The sequence below is a fragment of the Bos taurus genome, chromosome 9 (genome assembly GCF_002263795.3).
Source record: "Bos taurus isolate L1 Dominette 01449 registration number 42190680 breed Hereford chromosome 9, ARS-UCD2.0, whole genome shotgun sequence".
Lineage (NCBI taxonomy): Eukaryota > Metazoa > Chordata > Mammalia > Artiodactyla > Bovidae > Bos > Bos taurus.
The window spans coordinates 100,351,232-100,373,589 of record NC_037336.1 but is presented as its reverse complement, the minus strand read 5'-3'; the positions used below and the strand labels follow the sequence as shown (position 1 = coordinate 100,373,589).

The 22,358-nt window shown below is 42.6% G+C and overlaps 1 long non-coding RNA gene and 1 other non-coding gene across 2 annotated transcripts; both read right to left on the bottom strand.

Moving 5' to 3' along the window:
• Positions 1–720: 720 nt before the first annotated feature.
• Positions 721–2,912, bottom strand: LOC112448146 (uncharacterized). Its single transcript, XR_003036544.2, has 2 exons — positions 2,694–2,912; positions 721–1,218 (listed from the first exon to the last, which is right to left on the bottom strand). It is a non-coding gene; the product is annotated as an uncharacterized lncRNA (long non-coding RNA).
• Positions 2,913–20,598: 17,686 nt separating this feature from the next.
• Positions 20,599–20,705, bottom strand: LOC112448195 (U6 spliceosomal RNA). The gene has a single exon (XR_003036583.1). It is a non-coding gene; the product is annotated as a U6 spliceosomal RNA (small nuclear RNA).
• Between the last annotated feature and the right edge of the window lie 1,653 nt (positions 20,706–22,358).

Below are 22,358 nucleotides of genomic sequence, written 5' to 3'. Positions count from 1 at the left end.
GGGTGGAAGCCTTTTCTGTCTCCAGATGCTGTGGTGCTTCTGTCGCTCTGGGGGAAGAAAGGAGCGGGGGAGAGGGCATCATGGTTCAAATGCTAAGGACTGTTCCTGTCCTTATTTAGATTTCATAGCTTTTTTTTTTTTTTGACCGAATGTGTGTTTGCTATATAGACTTAGGACAATTCACAGAGATTTAAAGTTTTTTTTAAGAAAAATTTCACGGTTTATGCTCATTCCACAGGAGAGTGGGTCCTTGTCTACGCTACCAAGTTAGCTTCGTGTATAGTTTATATTTTACTTTTTAAAATGATTTTTTCAAGTGGTTATTGAATTTGTTACAGTATTGCTTCTGTTGTTTATGTTCTAGTTTTTTGGCCGTGAGGCATGTGGGATCTCAGCTCCCGACCAGGGATCGAACCCCACTCTCTGCATCAGGAGGTGAATGGGCTGTCAGGGAAGTCCTCTCAAGTATGATTTTAAAATAAATGTTATTAACACATAATTTTCTCACAATAAAAGTGCCTACTTTCAGTGCACCATTTGATGGCTTTGACAAGTTGATACACCTGCCTATCTACCAATACCATCAATAAGTAAAGCATTTCTGTCTCAACGAAACATTCCCTTCACCTCTTCCCAGGCAACCCCCTAGCCTTCATCTGCTTCCTGCCATGACAGATTTTTCTTTTCTAGAGTTTTCAGTACACAGAGTTATACAATATATACACTTTTACGTCTGGATTCTTTTATTCATCACTGTAAGTTTGAGGTTTATTCACTATATACCTTGCATTAATAGTTCCTTCCTTTTTATTGCTAGAGTGTATTCCATCGTATCAATGCACCAGAACTTGTTTATCCATTCATCTGATGGACATTTGAGTTGTTCTGAGTCTTGGTGAATTTGAATAAAGATACTGTAAGCATTCTTTGTGCAGACACACGTTTCCATGTCTCCTAGGTAAATGCCAAGAGTGGTTTGCCTCCCCAAGTGACTGTTCCAAACTGCACTTCTGGAAGAAATGGATTGATTTTCCTATTGCTCCACATCCTCAGGAACCCTTGGTATTGTTTACAGGTCTGAGTCATTCTTGCAGGTCTATAGCAGTACTGAATTGCAGTTTTAAGTTAGATTCACATAATAGCTGATGATGTTGAGCATCTTTCCATGTGCTTGTTTGCCTTCTTTACATATCAATAGCTCTTCTTTGGTGAAGTGACCTAAATGGGAAGGAAATCCAAGAAAGAGAGGATGTGTGTACGCGTATAACCGATTCACTTTGCTGTACAGCAGAAACTAACCAACAGTATAAAGCAACTCTACTCCAATAAAGTGAAGGGAAGTCTGAAAGTGTTAGTCACTCAGTCGTGTCTGACTCTTGGCGACCCTGTAGACTGTAGCCTGCCAGACTCTTCTGTCTATGGAATTCTCCAGGCAAGAACACTGGAGTAGATTGCATTCCCTTTTCCAGAGTGTTTTCTGGACCCAGGAGTTAAACTTGGGTCTCCTGCATTGTAGGCAGATTATTTACCATCTGAGCCACCATGGAAGTCAGTCCAATAGAGATTAATTAAAAAAAAAAAAAAAACAATGGAACTGCTCTAGGGCTAATGTCAGGTGAGAATTCAGAGATTCTAATAATTAGGCTTCCCTGGTGGCTCAGTGGTAAACAATCTGTCTGCCAGTGCTGGAGATGCAGATTTGATCCCCGGGTTGGGAAGATCCCTTGGAGGAGGGCAACCCACTCCAGTACTCTTGCCTGGAGAATCCCATGGGCAGGCTATGGTCTATGGGGTCACAAAGAGTTGGACACGACTGAACGAATCAACCACCGCCAATAAAGAATTACACTCTATGCAGGGCAACGTTCAAAGTCCTCAGTGCTATCTTTAGAGGAGTTACTATTATTCTGCCTCTGGTCCTCCAAGTGGAGGGTGCTTCGTTACAGAAACACTGCCTCTCTCCACCCCGTCCTTCTCTCTGTGAGTTGGTGCAAAGTGAACCCGGCCTGAGTAGCACAGCTGCTGCTCCCTCGAGAGGGAGGCGTCTGCAGGGATGCAGACTTCTCTTCATTCTGAATTGTCACCTGTCACAGGGGAAGCCCTGCCGCGGTCAGAAATAATGGGAAATGATGCCCGCTATGATGCCCACTATGCCTGTGGCTGCTTCTGTGATTAAGTCCAAGATATCCTACTGCCTGAAAACTCTTTAATGATCGTGATCAGTCGAGAAGTAGCGTGTTGGATTTCCACCTTATTTGCTATTTCTTAATTGACTCAGCTCTCCCACAGGGAAGAGATGTTTGTTTACTTACTGAAACTCCTAGAAATGCAATAATTTTCACAGTTATTTATTTTAAAGATAATCAATGTAAGCTGACATAAAAAAGTACCACTTAGTAAGTGGTTCTATGGTGCGTAAATTTGATGTTGTTACCATATTTTGCTGGATGTTCTAGATTTAGAAATGCATTTTAGAATATCTAGAAGAGAGTAGATGGTCTGCACGACCTTGAGTTTGCTTTGTTTGCTGGAAAATAGTCACCAGAGCTGCTTATTGGGAACCAGGATATCATTTTTGCAGTTTTATTTCTGCCTCTTGATTACGATTTTGGCAAGTCTAATAAAATCTTGGGAACTCATGCCTCTGAGTCTCAAAGGTTCTGCTTCCCAAACCTGCAGCTCATCACACTTACCCAAGAGCTTGTCCTGTGTCATGACCCCAGGATTCTGGGCCAGAGAGTCCTGTGTGCACTACTGGAGTCTGGGTTTGGTCAGCAGCTCAGGGAGTGAAGGTCTTTTCCGCTCTGAGCGTCCATGACTCTCTGGACTCTGCAACTGCTGGGTGATGTTTTCTGTCATCCTTAGCACGTCACCAGTCACACCACTCTCAACATCACGTGTATGTTTTTATGTAAAATGTTTTCTCGCTTAACTGGTGATACAGTGCCTGTAGCAGGCTGCACACAGTGGAGCGTGGCGTCGTTTCTCATCATCGCCGGAATCTGAAGACTCCAGAGGCAGCAGAGCCAGCAGGCTGGCCCCTTTTGCGTAGTGCTGGAGGCGACACGCAACCCAGAGTTTCAGCAGCTAGTTGACAGGTCGGGGTTGCTGTGAACATGGCCCCACCCGATTCACTTCAGATCAGTTGTTACTCATCTGTGCCTGGTGCTTCATGAAGGAACAAAAGCTGCCCACAGCTCGGAGCCTGGGGCCACCCGGTGAAGCTCCAACAAGGCGTCCTGTCAGCCAGGTGCTCGTAGGCACGAATAAGGAATCTTTTAGACAAAGTATCTTGTCAATCTGCAGCTCACGAATTTGCATAAATAGGATTTTTGATGTGATGCCTCGGAGCAGCCCCACATTCGCCTTGTCAGTGTGCCTTGCTAATCCACAGAGAACGCTCAGGATATTAATAATGGCGCAGTGGGCAAGCTTATTTCTAAACCAATGAGGCAGAGCTTACGGAAATGGCACAGTACAGGGCGGGGAGTATGGAAAAGAGGAGAAAAGGGATTCACTGCTTTTTTTTCTTTTTTGTCCATAAAAGGACCAGAGATAGGTTATTAATCATTTGTTGTCAGCTTCCAGACCCACGCACAAGGTTACGGTTTGAACCATACATGATTTAGAGGGAAAATGGACTGGGAAGTTGATCTAGTCAAATCTCTTCACTGCAAAAATGAGGAATGTGCTCTTCAGAGATGTGAAGTGATTTTTCCAAAATAACACAGCTAGCAGATAATAGACCCAAAAATACAGGATCATTTACATCGTGAAAATAGTAACAGGATACATTTCTCCTGTCAATTTCCAACTCTCTCTGTGAAAGGACTACTTTTTTTCGTTTCTCAGCTGTCATAAGTGTATATTATCTGATGGTTTTCTAATTTAAGCATCAAATGCATTACCTTCTTGTAAATCATTTCCTCGGCAACTTAGCAAAAGTGATACTCATGCCAGTGACTCAGTGGGTTTCTGAGACAGAGTAAAGATTGGTGACATGAAACCGCAAGCGGCTGAAAGACAATGAAAGCTGTGATATGAAGAAGCCCAGAGTTCTTCCAAATATGCACTTCTGGAAGGACACTGGGATTATCCATTGTTCAACAGGGAACATTAGGAGAAAAAGACTCTGTGCAATGCTAAGTTTGAACTCTGGAATACTCACTTTGTGCAATGAACAGCACAATCTTTAGTTGGTTTAAAATAGGTAATCAGTTCAGTTCAGTTCAGTTGCTCAGTCGTATCCGACTCTTTGCAACCCCATGAACCACAGCACACCAGGCCTCCCTGTCCATCACCGACTCCCGGAGTTTAATACATGCTGAGGTTTCAACATATTATAGTACATACATGCTCAGTTGCTAAGTAGTGTTGGACTCTGCGACCCCATGGACTGTAGTCTGTCAGGCTCCTCTGTCCATGGGATTTCCCAGGCAAGAATACTGGAATGAGTTGCCATTTCCTTCTCCAATGCAGGAAAGTGAAAAGTGAAAGGGAAGTCGTTTAGTCGTGTCCGACTCCTAGCAACCCCATGGACTGCAGCCTACTAGGCTCCTCCGTCCATGGGATTTTCCAGGCAAGAGTACTGGAGTGGGGTGCCATTGCCTTCTCCGACCTGTTATATAGACACTGCTAATTAAAGATAGAATCTCTGGAGACCAGATTAGTCATTACAGAAAATAGCAGGGCTCAGAGATACATGTTCTTGTTGTCTGTTTTTTTTTTTTTTTTTTTTTCTCTTAAAGAGGGTGAAAGAGTTGAAACAGGCTGCGCTGAAACAGATCATGTTGCTATCTTGTGATTCACATTTTAGGGGTTTCTGCTCAGGGAAGAAGAAGCAAGGTATTGAGTGTTGGGGTTTCTGCTCAGGGAATAAGAAGCAGGGTATGGAGTGTGGGAGAGAATCTGAATAAAGCTTGTGGCCCTCAAGCATTCAGTGTTAGCTCTTCGTTACAGGTTAGTGGGGAAGGGGTGCACTGTTAGAGCAGCTGCTCATTGGTGCTGCCTCCGAGATGAAGCAGGACAGCGACCTCTCCAGGTGGTGAGTGGGATGACGCCCCGTCTGTGACATTTTTGAAGGGAGAGTATGTCTTCCTTCACAAACTCTTTGTCCTGACCTGTTGAGGCCTGTGTTAGATCATCAGTTTCATGGTAGTCTTGAGAGTAACAGAGCAGGACTTCCACAAGGAAAAGACTTCATAGCCCTCAAATGCATGGGCTCGTTTACCCGTTCATCATATGTCCCTGTGTACTAAAAGGCGAAGACATCACTTTGATGACAAAGGTCCGTATAGTCAAGGCTGTGGTTTTTCCAGTAGTCTTGTACGGATGTGAGAGTTGGACCATAAAGAAGGCTGAATGCTGAAGAATTGATGCTTTTGAATTACAGTGCTGGAGAAGACACTTGAGAGTCCCTTGGACTGTGCAGAGATCCAACCAGTCAATCCTGAAGGAAATCAGTCCTGAATATTCACTGGAAGGACTGATGCTGAAGCTGAAGCTCCAATACTTTGGCCACCTGATATGAACAGCCGACTCATTGGAAAAGACCCTGATGCTGGGAAAGATGGAGGGCAGGAGGAGAAGGGGATGACAGGGGATGAGATGGTTGGATGGCATCACTGACTCAGTGGACATGGACTCGGGCAGCCTCTGGGAGACACGGAGGGACAGGGACACCTGGCCTACTGCAGTTCACGAGGTTGCAAAGAGTCGGGCACGACTTAGTGACTAAACAACAGAAGCAGATGGGAAGGGATTGAGTAACGTTGAAGAGCCTTCTAGCCCTCTGACTATTTGATCTACGAATTTATTTAGGAAATGAGAGCCATTCATATGTGGCCCCATTAAGTGAAATAAGAAAAGTTCTAATAATGCTTCTCCTTTCTAATAAATAGTGAAGTGAAAGTCGCTTAGTCGTGTCCAAGTCTTTGCGACCCCATGGACTATATAGTCCATGGAATTCTCTAGGCCAGAATCCTGGAGTGGGTAGCCTTTCCCTTCTCCAGGGGATCTTCCCAACCCAGGGCTTGAATCCAGGTCCCCCACATTGCAGGCAGATTCTTTACCAGCTGAACCACAAGGGAAGCCCCAAAATACTGGAGTGGGTAGCCTATCCCTTCTCCAGCGGATCTTCCCGACCCAGGAATTGAACCAGGGTCTCCTGCATTGCAGGTGGATTCTTTACCAACTGAGCTATGAGGGAAACCCTCTTCTAATAAATGATGGATGCCCAAAGTGCCTTGTATTATTGATACTCATGATGAAATAGAACATACTTTTATAGACCGTGGTCTCTTTGTCTATGGCGATGATAGCCCACTGAATATGCTGGAGCTTTGGCAGAACTCGAGTGGGATTCCTCTGAGCCAGAGGCTAGGACCAGGACACCCGTGCAGAGATGTGGGACACAGAATCCTAGGATGAGCAGACAACAGTCGCTGTATGGTGCTGAGTCCTGGACAGAACAGATGGTGGGGCAGAGCAAGTGGGAAGTCCAACAGCTGGGCACAGAAGGAATCCTGGACAGAGAGATCTAGAGGATCTGCAAGTGGGTCAGGGAGCAAGGGGTCCAAATTACGCTCCTCAGAAAACAGGCTTGGACTTGTGAGCTGAATCTGGGTGAGAGTCATGGGAGTCATTCTCTCTGTTGGTCTCTCAGAGCACCTTTTCACCCTGTTCAAATAATTCCAGCCCAGTTGGCATCCTGGCAGGATGCAAGATTCTCCCACATCACCGATACAGGGTACTTACATCTAATGAGATGGAGACCCATTGTAGGATAAGATTAGTGATTATGTAAGATTATATCCCATCCTCAGGCTGTAAGAGGCTTACGCAGTGGTGGAGATCTGTGTAAATGTTATTAACTTCAGCTAATTAGGACCCCTCTAAAATGAGAAATCTGGATTCCAGAAGCAGAGATGAGAACACTTGGACCAGTTTACTGAATTACTAAGCAGCTTACATTTGCCTGTGGCCGGTGCTTGCTTAAATTCTTAAGTAGGAAAGGCTTTAGCTGAGGATGCTCTGTCTAGCCTGAATGGAGCAGTTGTTGACAAAAACCTTGGATTAGTCCACTGGGGTTGCTGGGATTTTGACTGTTGGACCATAACTGTTCAGATGCAGGCCACTCCATCCAGACCACTTAAAAAAGGCAAGAAGGCCCACTTTCTCTTAGAACATTGGAGAAAGAAGAACATAAATTAAACACGATGCACCTAGCCATCTGAATTAAGGATGGCAGAAGTGTTTCTTTTTGGATGTTGAAAGTGTTAGCACTCAGTCGTGTCTAACTCTTTGTGAGCCCATGGGATGTAGCCCATGAGGCTCCTGTGTCCATGGGATTTTCCAGGCAAGAGTACTGGAGTGGGTAGCCATTTCATTGTCCAGGGGATCTTCCTGACTCAGGGATCAAACCTGGGTCTCCTGCATCCATTCATCTCCTGGTGAATTTTTTTACCACCTGAGCCACCAGGGAAGCTAGATAGATTCTCTGTAAGTTAGATGCTAGATGTGCCTAAATCCCTAGCTCCTGATAACAAGGTGGTGGGGGGCGGTCCTGCTTTTCTTCAGGTTGTACTCGCTTTGAGGGTGATGCTCACCTAGCATCGAGCTGTCGTTTCCTCTCGTCAAGCTCTGTCACCTTCAGGCTCCGAGGGGCCTTCCACCATCCATTGGTTCCGCCCGATCAGCTGAAGGGCTGCATTTCGGGCTTGCAGAACATCCTCAGCCTTTGCTGAGGGACATATTCAAAATCCCTCTGATGTGCACGCTCCGTCACTGGTTCCGGTCTCTGTGGGATGGAATACGTTTTGGAAAGGAGAGCTGTGCTGTGCGTCACCCGAGACAGCCCCGTGGGCACGTGTGTCGGAAGGCCCTGCCCTGCGCTGCATTCTCGGCCTCAGGCGGCTGGGGTCAGACAGGGCTCGTGTCCTGACTGGCTTGTGGTCTGAGGACTGGCCTCTGCTTTGAAGCGCGGTGATGCTGCCTAGGTAACCACACTAAATCCTTCCCGCCAGAAGTCCTGCTTTGCCTCCGGCCAGCGCAGGCATGCGTATATACTGTGAGCATACACTGTAGACTCGGGTTAGCGACATGCACACTGCGGTGTCCTCAGCTTGTTTGCTCAGAAATCTAGACCAGTGGTTCAGACTCCAGCGCCGGGGTCGCGTTCCTTGTGTCTGAAGCTTGAAGCTCCTCAGTGTTTGACCTGGAGAGAGTTACTAGCGTCTCTGAATGTCCGTTTCCTTATCTTCAGCTACCTGTGTGTCTATGTATCTGGCTTCCTAATCTATGCTCCGACTTCCATCTTTCTCTCTGTCGCTTGCATCTGTCTGTGTTCCTCTTGCCTATCAATCATCTACCAGCCTTTTCTCTCTCTGTCTCGCTCATTTCTGTGCGTCTGTCGTGTCTACCTATCGCCAGTCTACCAGTCACCGACGAATCATCTACATCTATCCGTACCTCACAGGTCGTCATCACGATTACACAAGTCATGTCATGCAAAGTGATTCGAACAGTGCCTGGACCATAGGAAATGTTTTTAAAAAGTTAGCTTTTACAGTTATCCAGCAACACCCTTAGAATCACCCATCTCCTAAGGGCCGGTGTTGCTCTGCTCTAGGTCTTCCCTGCATACAGGCCCTGCTGTGCTCCTTTTATCTTTAACTGCTGTGTGTGGGTTGGTTCATCCGTCTTGCACTGAAGGGCAGGGAAGGAAGTTGGAAATTTGTTACTTTTGACTAGTAAATAGATCTATATATTTAGCAAATTTCCAGCCAAAATCTTAAAAGCTTTTTCTTTTAGAACGAGGATAGACTTTTACTGAAGGTCCTCCTAAAGAAGTGCATGACGATAAAGGCAGGTTTATTACTTAATGAGGTCACTTGCCACACAAGTGAGACGTCGCACTAATGACCCAGGGTGGGTGATGGGAAGGACTCACAGACTCCCCGGGGTACACAGGACGCAGAAATGAAGACAAATGATGCGGCACGCAGGAGCGACTGCTCAAGGTCACGCTCACAGCGGCTTTCGGGGCAGCCACTTCCCTCCAGCTGCCCGGCCCTTTCTTACCTTCACGGGGTGTGCTTTATGAACCACTGAGAAACATAACTCAACGCAGAGGAGATCAGTGAGGAAGGATAAAGAAGTCAATACATTATAACAATGTGTTCTAGGTATTTGTTGTTTTCCTGGAGCCGTCATTTCTATTTTATGATAGAAGTGACCTTCAATTTTACTTCCTGGTAGCCCAGGGACTATTCTGACTGTAACATTGCAGTTAGATACCAAGAACTCAAATTTCAGGGAAAACAGATTCTGGTTCTCTGTCAAATTTTGAAAACTGTGCTGTCCTTCATGACTCTAGATGCAGAGATATTGGAGAAGAAGGATGAAAAAAAAGAGAGAAACACCATATTTTCTGTTTTACCTTAATTTGTACTGAAAGTCCATATGATATTTACTAAAAGATCTCTTTTTATTCGATTTTTAGATATTTTCTATTTTAATACAAGGCAGACATCTGTTTAATTATGAACTTTAACACCAATATTTCTTCCAGCTTCATTTTTTTTTACACAGCAATGTTTTGAGAGGTATACTTAAAAATGTCCTTTAGAGATATGCTTTTAAATGTATGAATGTATCATCTTCAAATTGTTTGTTACTTATTATTTGTGCTTCTTGAGTAAGGCACTCAATTTTGTCTTACAAGCCTGTTTCTGGGACAGGAAGTTCCTTGGAGACCAAGCATAGATATGCTGGTCATTGGAAAATTGTCTATTTTCTCTGATTATAAACTAATATAGTGACATTCTGTGTTGCAACCTGCTGACTTGGCTTCTGCAAGCCCAGGTTCATTTAATCAGCTCCTTAGAGCTTTAGTTAAATGCTCTTCATCCTCCAGAATTGAGAATAAAAGGAATATTTCACAGCAGATGTCAAAGACAAGATCCCACTATGCAATGACTCCGGTATCACGTGTCTGAAGGTTGCAACGACCAGCTCTTCACGTCCTTGGTCAGAAAACTCTAAGATTCCACAGCCACTTTGTTTCTAATGCTGTCATTATATTATGATATTGCAGCATAATGCTTTCTCTCTGTTTTATTCTAATAACTAATTCTCAGCCAAACAGACTTGTATATTTTAATAGTTAAGATACATTTTGCAAAAAAAAAGAAAGGTACATTTGCAACAGAAAATGTGTATTCTTTTTCTTTTTTTTTTTGTGGATAAAGGCAAATGAGGACTGGAAAAGATTTTGTCAGCACAAATGCACTCTCTTTCTGCTCTTTATGAATTAGAAAGCTTCGTCAGTGATTGCTTTAAATTATAGCCTCCTAATCTTGCCACCTAGCAGGCGCATAATTACCAAGTCCTTATCGGTTGCCCACTAATTTTCCATTTGTAATGTCTCCTTTTGGAATGAGAGAAGAACTGCAAGAGATTCTAAAATAGGAAGAAGGGCGATGATAAAAACTTCACATGTTCTGCCAAACAAGAATAAAGCCACTCTCATCTCTTTTCCACTTCGTCTTCCTGTCTGCACCACAGTCTGTCCTGAAGAGTCCCACAGCGGCTGGGGTGTTTATTAACACAAACCGAGGCTGATGCTTCAAAGTCAAGTACAAGTTGGCAGCAGCACTGGACTTGATATAATAAAATAAAAGAAAGAAGACGTTCAGTCGCAAATGTTAATGGAAAGGTCTGTGGACCTCCTTCTTTCTTTGATGCTAATTATATGAGTCAACGCTTTAATTTTGCATGTATGTGTAAAGTATTATTCATGTATATTTAATTATATGAATCGAACATTTATAGATGTTTTCTGTGTTAATTTCACAAAGCAAAACAGGATAAGTGAAGAACAAAAGTCATGTGATATTTAAATACAGCAAAGACGGAAAAACCACTTCAGAATATTGAGACTCCAAGAAGAGTTTGTGTTCTAAGCCAGCCTAGTCAGAGGTAATGTAGGGTAATGGAAAAACACTGGGAAGAAATGCAGTTGACTTTGGCTTCTTGAAATTTCTGACAGTTTTTAAACTGTCTCATTTTCTGCATTGGGAAAATGACTGTGTTGGGTTATTAGGTCTGATGATGTCAAAACTCTCAGGGTTCAAACATTCAAACATTACCTGATATTTGCATGTCCTTTGCTGTCACTAAAGTGCAGGTATTTTAAAAGCTGGATGAACCAGAGTCAAAGAATCACAGAGAACAATTGTTTAATTTTGTCTGATGCCATGCTTTGGATAAAAGCATAGTCTGCTCAGGAAACGTGCTGGGCACTTCCCTTAGTTATTCTGTTAAAATAATTCTCCATTTAACAATGAAGAAACCAAGAGAATTTAATTGAGTTTGTGAAGGTCACACAAGCAGAGAAGGTCACACAAGCAGTGAAGGGCAGAGCTGGAATGTAGCCTGAACTGCTGTCTCCCTAATCTCTGATTCTGCATAATATTTATATCTAGATTGTGACAGCATCAATTAATGCTGTACCATTGCTTGTTATGGGCTTTCTTGGTGGCTCAGACAGTAAAGAATCCTCCTGCAATACGGGAGATCTGGGTTCGATCCCTGGGTTGGGAAGATCCCCTGGAGAAGGAAACAGCTACCCACTCCAGTATACTAGCCTGGAGAATTCCAGGGACTGTATAGTCCATGGGGTGACAAAGAGTCAGACATGACTGTCTTTCACACAAATGCTTTTTACACATAAACAGAAAATAATATGTGGTACAATTTGAAGAAATGTAGATGGAACAGCTAGTGATAGTGATACTAGAGATTATCTTTTATACAATAATTATTTTGGAAACAAATATTTAAATCTAAGACTGCCTGCATTATTCAGTTCAGTTCAGTTCAGTTCAGTCGCTCAGTTCATGTCTGACTCTTTGCAACCCTATGAACCCTATGAACTCAATCGCTCAGTTCATGTCTGACTCTTTGCAACCCTATGAACTGCAGCACGCCAGGCCTCCCTGTCCATCACCAACTCCTGGAGTTCACCCAAAGCCATGTCCATTGAGTCGGTGATGCCATCCAACCATCTCATCCTCTGTTGTCCCCTTTTCCTCCTGCCCCCAATCCTTCCCAGCATCAGGGTCTTCTCAAATGAGTCAGCTCTTTGCATCAGGTGGCCAAAGTATTGGAGTTTCAGCTTCAACATCAGTCCTTCCAATGAACACCCAGGACTGATCTCCTTTAGGATGGACTGGTTGGATTTTCTTGCAGTCCAAGGGCCTCTCAAGAGTCTTCTCCAACACCACAGTTCAAAAGCATCAATTCTTTGGCACTCAGATTTCTTTATAGTCCAACTCTCATATCCATACATGACCACTGGAAAAGCCATAGACTTGACTAGACGGACATTTGTTGACAAAGTAATGTCTTTGCTTTTTAATATTCTGTCTAAGTAGCTTCTCACAATACATCAGTATGATGGCTCAGTTCAGTTCAGTTCAGTTGCTCAGTCATGTCCAACTCTTTGGGACCCCATGGACTATAGCATGCCAGGCCTCCCTGTCCATCACTAACTCCTGAGTTCACTCAAACTCATGTCTATTGAGTCAGTGATAGAATCCCACCATCTCATCCTCTGTCATCCCCTTCTCCTGCTGCCTTCAATCTTTCCCAGCATCAGGGTCTTTTCCAATGAGTCAACTCTTCACTTGAGGTGGCCAAAGTACTGTTTCAGCTTTAGCATCATTCCTTCCAAAGAAATCCCAGGGCTGATCTCCTTCACAATGGACTGGTTGGATCTCCTTGCAGTCCAAGGGACTCTCAGGAGTCTTCTCCAACACCACAGTTCAAAAGCATCAATTCTTCCGTGCTCAGCTTTCTTTATGGTCCAACTCTCACATCCATACATGATTACTGAAAAAACCACAGCCTTTACTAGATGGACATTTGTTGGCGAAGTAATGTCTCTATTTTTTAATATGCTGTCTAGGTTGGTCATAACTTTCCTTCCAAGGAGTAAATGTCTTTTAATTTCATGGCTGCAATCACCATCTCCAGTGATTTTGAAGCCCAAAATAATAAAGTCTGACACTGTTTCCACTGTTTCCCCATCTGTTTGCAATGAAGTGATGGGACCAGATGCCATGATCTTTGTTTTCTGAATGTTGAGCTTTAAGCCAACTTTTTCACTCTTCTCTTTCACTTTCATCAAGAGGCTTTTTAGTTCTTCACTTTCTGCCATAAGGGAGGTGTCATCTGCATATCTGAGGTTATTGTTATGTCTCTCAGAAATCTTGCTTCCAGCTTGTGCTTTATCCAGCCCAGCGTTTCTCATGATATACTCTGCATATAAGTTAAATAAGCAGAGTGACAATATACAGCCTTGATGTACTCCTTTTCCTATTTGGAACCAGTTGTTTTTCCATGTCCAATTCTAACTGTTGCTTCCTGACCTGCATACAGATTTCTCAAGAGGCAGGTCATGTGGCCTGGTATTCCCACCTTTTTCGGAATTTTCCACAGTTTCTTGTGATCCACACAGTCAAAGGCTTTGGCATAGTCAATAAAGCAGAAATAGATGTTTTTCTGGAACTCTCTTGCTTTTTCCATGATCCAGCAGATGTTGGCAATTTGATCTCTGGTTCCTCTGCCTTTTTGAAAACCAGCTTGAAGATCTGGAAGTTCACGGTTCATGTATTGCTGAAGCCTGGCTTGGAGAATTTTGAGCATTACTTTACTAGTGTGTGAGATGAGTGCAATTGTGCGGTAATTTGAGCATTCTTTGGCATTGCCTTTCTTTGGGATTTAAATAAAAACTGACCTTTTCCAGTCCTGTGGCCACTGCTGAGTTTTCCAAATGTGCTGGCATATTGCATGCAGCACTTTCACGGCATCATCTTTAAGGATTTGAAATAGCTCAACTGGAATTCCATCACCTCCACTTTTAGTGATGCTTCCTAAGGCCCACTTGACTTCACATTCCAGGATGTCTGGCTCTAGGTGAGTCATCACACCATCATGGTTATCTGGGCCATTAAGATCTCTTTGTATAGTTCTTCTGTGTATTCTTGCCACCTCTTCTTAGTATCTTCTGCCTCTATTAGGTCCATACACTGCATATTTTAAATTTAGAAAATATAAATGAGCCAATTATTAGTGGATATTATTTTTGTCCATTTCTTTGCACTGATTACTGAGGAAGGCTTTCTTATCTGTCTTTTCTATTCTGTGGAACTCTGCATTCAGATGGGTATATCTTTCTTTTTCTCCTTTGCTTTTTGCTTCTCTTCTTTTCACAGCTATTTGTAAGGACTCCTCAGGCAGTCATTTTGCATTTTTGCATTTCTTTTTCTTGGGGATGGTCTTGATCCCCGCATCCTGTACAATGTCATGAGTGGACATTTATCAGTATAATGAATAAAAGAAGTAAAATGGTTTTCCAAGTTCTGTACTCATCGGTCAGTATTTACAGACATGGCCAAGATCCCAGTATAATTAATGGATGGGTTCAGAGATAAGTGACAGTCATAAAAATGAGAAAAGGAAGTTTTATAAGGGAAGCTAGAATAGGGATATCTTCCCATCCGCTGATCACTGATACAGTGGATTTTTTGTGACAAAATAAATATTGTGGCTTTAAAGTGAGAAAAATAAGAGAGACTTTTATTACTAGGAAGAAAGAAAAATAGTCATTGGGGTAGAAATTGAAGTTCCACTGTATATCAAGTAAGGTTCCAGAAAGAGATAAAAAAGTCATGGGAAAGGGATTTTTCTGGACTTGAAAAAGAAGACATGAAACTTCATTACACAAAAGGACAGCCTCAGTAATCACAAATAAAACCAAGTTTATTTATAGGCACACTATAGGAAAATGGTGGACCATCATATCTGAAAATAAATACCTAAACAGCTATCAAAGATAAAAGACAGAATGTCTACCACAAATGACCATTGAAAAGCTTACTCTTCTGGAGAAATGATCCTCATAGGAGGATGGATTGGGTAGGCTACCGTTTTAGGGGGATCATGGTTATGACCTGCATAAAAATCAGGAAAATATGAAAGAAAAAGAAAACATGTTAGAAATGGAAATAAAATATATTGGGTGGCTTACAGTGGATCAAATGAAATATAGTAAGAAACTTTGAAAAAAGAAAAATGATGAAGATGAAAATGAAATAAAAGTAAAAGGTTCAAAGGGAAAGTGGTTGTCATGGAAGGCAGGAAAAATGGCCCCCAGTAGATATAGAGTTATTGAAGAAGTAAAACTAAATAAAGGAAGAGAACCAATATTTAAAATAACAATTCAGGTAAACTTTCGGGAAAAGTGAGGAAAGCCTTAAGTTTGTTTACTTAAAGGGGCCATTGTTTTCCCTGGAAAACTGACCTGAAATGGTTAAACTTGAAGGTAGCCTATTAAAAGTATTCATTGGACCTTCTGAAAAAAAGAAAAAAGTTGCTTATATGGTTAAATGCATCAGGCAAGCTTGAGACCAAGCGGGTCTCCAAGCACTTGCTTTAGGGCACCAGCGCTGAAGGTGTGGGGCTCCAGGCCGTGAGGGCACACGTGGGCTGCGGTACACGGCTGAGGGGATGGTCACCATCAGGTGAGGAGCTACAACAAAAGAGAAGAAAGAGAGAAAGAAAAGAAGAAGATCCACTGGCCAGTTTCCCTGAGAAAAAACGGGAGAAAGCACAAATACACAAGACATCTAGTGATAGGAATTTGAAAGAAGATAAAACATTTCTTACACTTCTCTGGAAATATTGGAAAGCCTCAGTGAAATGAACAATTTCTTAGGAAAACAAAATGTATCCAAGTTAATCCCAGTAGAAATAGAAAGCTTCTATCCATTCCCATAGAAGAAATAGGAAAGTTTTCTAGACTGTAGGAGTCCTAGGCCCAGAGGCTGTCACAGGAGAAGTCCACTGAATCATTAGATGACCAGATAACCTCAAAGCTGAAAAAATATTGTAGAAAATGAATGAAAATTTCTAAAACCATTTAATGACTCAAGATTAACACTGACACAGATATGCCAAAAATAAAATCTAGATCAGTGTTGCTTATGAATATTGTGCAAATACTAATTATAATATTAGAAAGCAGGTTGAAGCTGGCTTAAAAATAAGTATACTGTGACTAAGTGGGATGTGTACTGTGAACACAAATCAGACATAGTAGGAAATCTATTAATGTAACTCCTCATCCTAATGAGTTCAAGAAGAAAAATACAAGTATCTCCAATTGTGATTTAAAATTGTTTGGCAAAATTTAACATCTGCCATTAAAAACATTTAAGAAAAAAGGTATAGGTGGATATTTTCTTAACATCATAATATATTGGGTTGGACAAAAAGTTCGTTTGATTTTTCTGGAGGATGTTATGGACAAAACCAAAAAAACTTTTTGGCCAGCCCAATATAATAACTCAATCTTAGCATCAGACTGTTAATGGGGAGACAAGAGATTTTCCCTTCATGGTCAGAAGCAAGAATATTAAGCAATTTATGTGAAGCCAGTGCAATTAAGAAAGAGAACAATTAGGGACACAAGACTTGGAAGAACAGTAAAACCATTACTAACAGCTGATAGGAAAGCTTGCTTGGAAAGCCCTAAAGAAATGATAAGAAAACTAACTCAAATCATAAAAGAATTCATCAGGGTAGTAGAATATAAACTTTACACACAAAAATCAATAGCCTTCATACACTGAAAAAAAATAATTAAGAGTATAATGGAGGAGAAAACCCCATTTATAACAGCAACAAAAAGATGACATACTTAGGAATAAACTTAATAATTTAAATGGATGAAATTCATCTATTAAAAGACAAATATTCTCAGAATGGATTAAAGAAAGTCTAGCTACATGCTGTTTACAAGAGTTATCTATGTACCTAAAACGCAAGGCTATAGAAGGGTCGAAATGTAGAAAGGTAAAATTATAAAGCAGGGAGTTATTATCTTAAAGAAATCTAGATTAACTATATCTGAAAAAATTATAGAGAAAAGCATTAAGAAGAATAAAGAAGGAGATTGCTTAATAATAAAAGCAGTATTTCCTCAAGAAGATTTAAAAATCATGTCCCTTATTCGCCGAACTCCACAGCTTCAAAATACTTAAATCAATAGAAAGGGGATAGATTATCATACTCACTGACAAATTCACTTTCACAGCAGAGATTTTGATTTTAATAAACTGAGAGAAAAAATAGACAGATTGTTGCCTGTTGTGTATTGTGTCTCATTTAGTCCTCATGATGATCCCATGTGTGTGCTGCAGGCTAAGTCCCTTCAGTGGTGTCCGACTCTGCGAACCTGTGGACTGTAGCCCACCAGGCTCCTCTGTCCATGGGAGTCTCCAGGCAAGAGTACTGGAGTGGGTTGCCGTGCCCTCCTCCAGGGGATCTTCCCCACCCAGGGATCGAACCCACATCTCTTATGTCTTCTGCATTGGCAGGTGGGTTCTTTACCACTGAGCCACCTGGGAAACCCCGATAATCCTATGGGTGTGTGTGTGCGTGCGAGCTAAGTCGCTTCAGTCGTGTCCGAGTCTGTGGACCCTATGGACTGCAGCTCACCAGGCTCTTCTGTCCATGGGGATTCTATGAGGTGGATACAATTATCATTCACAGCTGAGGAAACTGGAAGCACACAATGGCCAAGTGACTTGCTCAGGGGCACACAGCAGGTAACTGATAGACCCAGGAATCAATATTTGGCCACCTGGCCCCAGAACCCATGTGTTTAAGCCCTGAAGACAGAAAGGGAGATCTCATGAATTAGCCTGAGTTGCCTTACTTGCATCACTGTCACTTAGGTTCTCAGTTTTCCGTCTGAAAAATAAAGGAATGGTTGATGCTGTTGCTTAGTCACTGTCATATCCGACTCTTTGGGACCCCATGGACTGTAGCCCGCCAGGCTCCGCTGTCCACGGGATTTTCCAGGCAAGAATACTGGAGTGGGATGCCATTTCCTCCTCCAGGGGATCTTCCTGACCCAGGGATTAAACTCAGGGATGGAACCCAGGTCTATTACATCTTCCACCTTGGCAGGGAGGTCCTTTACACCTGAGCCACCAGGGAAGCCCATCCATTGTTAATACACAGTGGTCTCAATAAATGGTAGCTTTCGCTGGTCTCAGCCTCTCTCACTGCCAGGAATTATGATTCCACTTTCCCTCCTGAAGATACTGCTGAAAAAGGGGCTCCTCTTCACCCCCGGCTTATGTCTTGCATGGCATTCTAATATGTCATCAACTTTAGAAGGGTTCATTGGAAAACCTCAAGAACCAGAGGACAGGCACACTGAACTCTCAAGAAGAACTACAATTGACTAGTAAACATTTGATAAAAGTTAAGGTCACCCTCACTACTATTAAAAAAACATGGAAATTTCAAAGAACATTCTCAAATAACAGGCTGGGAGCCATTGAACAGTATAGACTACTTAGTGTTGGACAGGCTGTATGAGAAGTTGATTCTTTTTTTTTTTTTTGCTTTAACATATTTCCCAGCTTTTTTCTTTTTTTTTTAATATAAATTTATTTATGTTAACTGTAGGCTAATTACCTTACAATATTGTATTGGTTTTGCCATACATCAACATGAATCCGCCACAGGTGTATACGTGTTCCCCCATCCTGAACCCCCCTCCCACCTCCCTCCCCGTACCATCCCTCTGGGTCATCCCAGTGCACCAGCCCCAAGCATCCTGTATCCTGCATTGAACCTGGATTGGCGATTCATTTCATATATGATATTATGCATGTTTCCATGCCATTCTCACTCTTGTCCCTGCTGTCGGAATTTTACTATGTGCAGTCTCTCTGAGTATGCATCAATCACATTTTAAAAGTTCATATGACTATGACTATAATTCTACTTCAACCACTTATATGATGGTAATACCAAGCATTTATTGAGTTCTTGGGATGCAGCACCTGGAAAGGCTAAGCAGGAAACTCTTCTGGGATGCACAGGCATCGAATCCCTTCCCAAGAGCTGTATGGTCTCCTCTTCAGATACTCCAGCACGTGAATCAACAATGCAACAGGTTTTCTGAAGACTCTCTAGACCACGAGACCCTTGAGGGCATAACCTGCCCTACAGACACAGCAGTCTTCATCCCCAGGACAGCGGTTGGCTTATCTGATGGCTTATTTACTGAATTAATAAATAGATTTCAAGCTGATTTGGGAATCTAGGGTCAAAACCCCTGGGTTATGAATTAATGAGATGAATTTTATAGAAGATATACTTGTTTTTAAATACAGCATTGAAATATATTGGATTGGATTCCACAGGACCCTAACTGCTAGTTTCCCTTTTCAGAACATCTATTACAGCCAAGGCCAACCAGCTCCAGGAACAAATGCTCTGGACTCAGGACTGTCAGTTACCTGCCGGTTAGAGAGCAAAACTCCCTCCTAAATAAAAAGCAGAGTCTGCAGAAGCTGGTTTGGGTAGGAAATTGGAGGAAGGAAATGGATGAGGAACCGGAACGTCCCGGGTGGAGGGCAGGGGTGCTCGGTGCTGTGGGCAGAGGGGTCCACAGCCGCCTGCCTGCCTGGTGGCCCGTCTTGCCCAGGGCCTCTCTGGGTTGAATGCACCAGGAGTAAGGACCAGAGTCAAGCACAGGAGGGTGAGGCCGGAAGTCAAGCGAGGTTGAGGCCGGAAGTCAAGTGTGGGTGAGGCCGGAAGTCAAGTGTGGGTGAGGAAACTGCAAGCTGTTCTCAGGAGCTGTGTGGACAGGCCTGCGGAGGAGCCTCGGTGTCTGGGGAAGCCCTCTCCAGAGCCTTGCTCCTCAGAGCCACTTTGTGAGTTCTCTGCTGCAAAACGGGATAAATGAGTGAACTGGTAATGTTTCTTGTGGCTGTATCAAATGTAGTGTGTAATATTTCCCAGCAAAAGGCATCAGGTGGATTACAAATACGGACCTTTCAATCCATAGTCCGAATCTAGTCCCCTGGTTTCTGGCTCAGGTGAAAATGTACTTTTGGAAAAAAATGGTACAAGGAAACTGGATCAAGCCTTTCTGATTTCGCTCTTCTTGAATGTCTGACACACATTCCAGCCAGGTTGTCTGGGATGCCCTCGTGGGCTGATCTAAAGGTAACATCTTACTGTGTGAAATATAGGGAATACTCTCTGAAAGGGCATGAATCTCCGAGAGACCTAATGAAAACACTTCCAGTGCCCATCACGGCCAGAGCATCTTCCATCAACTATTATTTGGGGAAGAAAAGTAGCCAGACCAAACTCACACTCATTCTATTGTTCTGAACTTCTTTTGAAAAGCACTTAAAAACACGGAATCAATATCTTCCTCTGATTACAGGATGATAAGTGGGGTACCTATCTTTCTCCCTGTTTCTTTCTCTTTTTCTTTCTCTAACATCATGGAATTGACTGCTGACTTTTTTTTATTACATTTTTAAAAAATGTAGATTTCACTGGAGTATAGTTGCTTTATAGTGTTGTGTGGTTTCTGCTATACAGCAAAGTGAATCAGCTTTATGCACATGTAGATCCCGTCTTTGCTAGACCAAGCATGGAGTGAAGTTCCCTGCACTATAGAGTAGGTTCTCATTAGATATCTACTTTATACACAGGAAAAATATGGAATGCTTCATGAATTTTCATATGATCCTTGCGAAGGGGCCATGCTAATCTTCTCTGTATCCTTCCAATTTTAGTATATGTGCTGACGAAGCAAACACATTGACATTTTAAACTTAGATGGTGATCATTGAAATTCCTTACAATGGAAGGAACAAATATGCCTTAATGGGATTTTGATGATAAAACTGTGTCTAATTGAATATTTGCCTGCAGTACTCATAACTTCAGAATCTAAAGTAATTCAGTAATAATTCATTCAACACATATTCAATCGGCACCTATCAAACTTCTACTTTGGGGGAGATCTCCTCTGTCTGGCCCTGGGGTTAGCAAGATGACCAGGAATCTGCCCCTTTTCTCTAAAATCTTACCATTTGGTCAGAGAGCCAGGTACGTCTGTAAATGATTTTATTCCGATGCAGATATACAGTAAGTGAGGCACACTATAATACTGAGGCTAAAGGAAGGGAGAAGCCAGTTTTATCTGTGAATACTTCAAGAAAAAATTCTGTGGAATAGTTTTTTAAAGAATCTACAACTGGAGAGATCACTTAAAACATGTCGGGAATTGTGAATGACAGTTCATGCAGAAGAAACAACTTGAGTAAAGACAGACAAAGGACAGATTATATTAGTGGGGATAGAGCTTCATCAATCTGGGGCTTTTACATACCAGAGTGAAAAATTTGAAACAGAAGCCACTGACTATAACAGAGGAGTGGCATTTTTCCTCTGAATTGATGGAAGCAAGCCTGCTGCTGGTGGCTGTAAATAGCCCAGATTTCGAAGAAGCAAGATGGTAGGAGGAGGGCCATCAGCTCCAGCTATGAACGTGGGCAGTGGCCGCAATAAGATATGGGTGGATGCAAGGAAGTGAATTTAACGATTGTTCACAGTGGCACTAAAGGGGCATTGATGATATATCGGAATGGGAGTAGTTTGTCATGTGTCTGTGGGGATTATGTAGGAAATCCTGTTTAGAAAATGTTGCTTCAAAGGTTTGGGAATGCTGCATCAAGATGTTAACCAGGCAAGTCAAAATGTGGTTTGGAGCTCATAAGACAGATCAAAGCTGCAGGTGGGAGTTGGTATTCCATCAGCTTCAGATTGGTAGTGAAAGCCACCAGAGTAGAACCTATTGCCAAGGAGAATTTGAGGAGTAAAAAGAAAAAACAATGAACATTAAGGTGAATAACAACTATAACAATGATGACAGCAACTAAACCCCGGTGTCAGTGGCTGCAGCAGTGACCTTCCCAGAGGGTCCTCACCGATTCTCAGCTCCTGGTGTCACGTCTATTACGGTCCAGTAGTGTCTCCACACCACCCTCCCCGCCCCCATCACGTCTACCTAGAATCTCAGGATGCAACTTCGTCTTCTTTTTTTTGGAAATAAGGGTTTTTTTGCAGATGTAATCAAGTTAAGGAGAGGTCATACTGGGTTGGGTGGGTCTGCAAATCCAATGACTTGTCCCTCCCTATAAGAAGAGAGAACTTTCTTAAAATGTATTTTTTAATTGGAGGAAAATTGCTTTACAATGTTGTGATGGTTTCTGCCATACAACAATGCAAATCAGCCATAATTCTACAAGAAACAGGGAGATTTGTAGACCCAAAGACAGAGTGTAGGGCCTCATGGGAAGCTGCAGGCAGAGCCTGGGTGATGCATCTACAAGCCAGTGATGGCTAAGGATTGCCAGCAACCTCTGAGAGCAGCAAGGAAGAGATTCTCCCTTCCAGCAGGAGGCAGC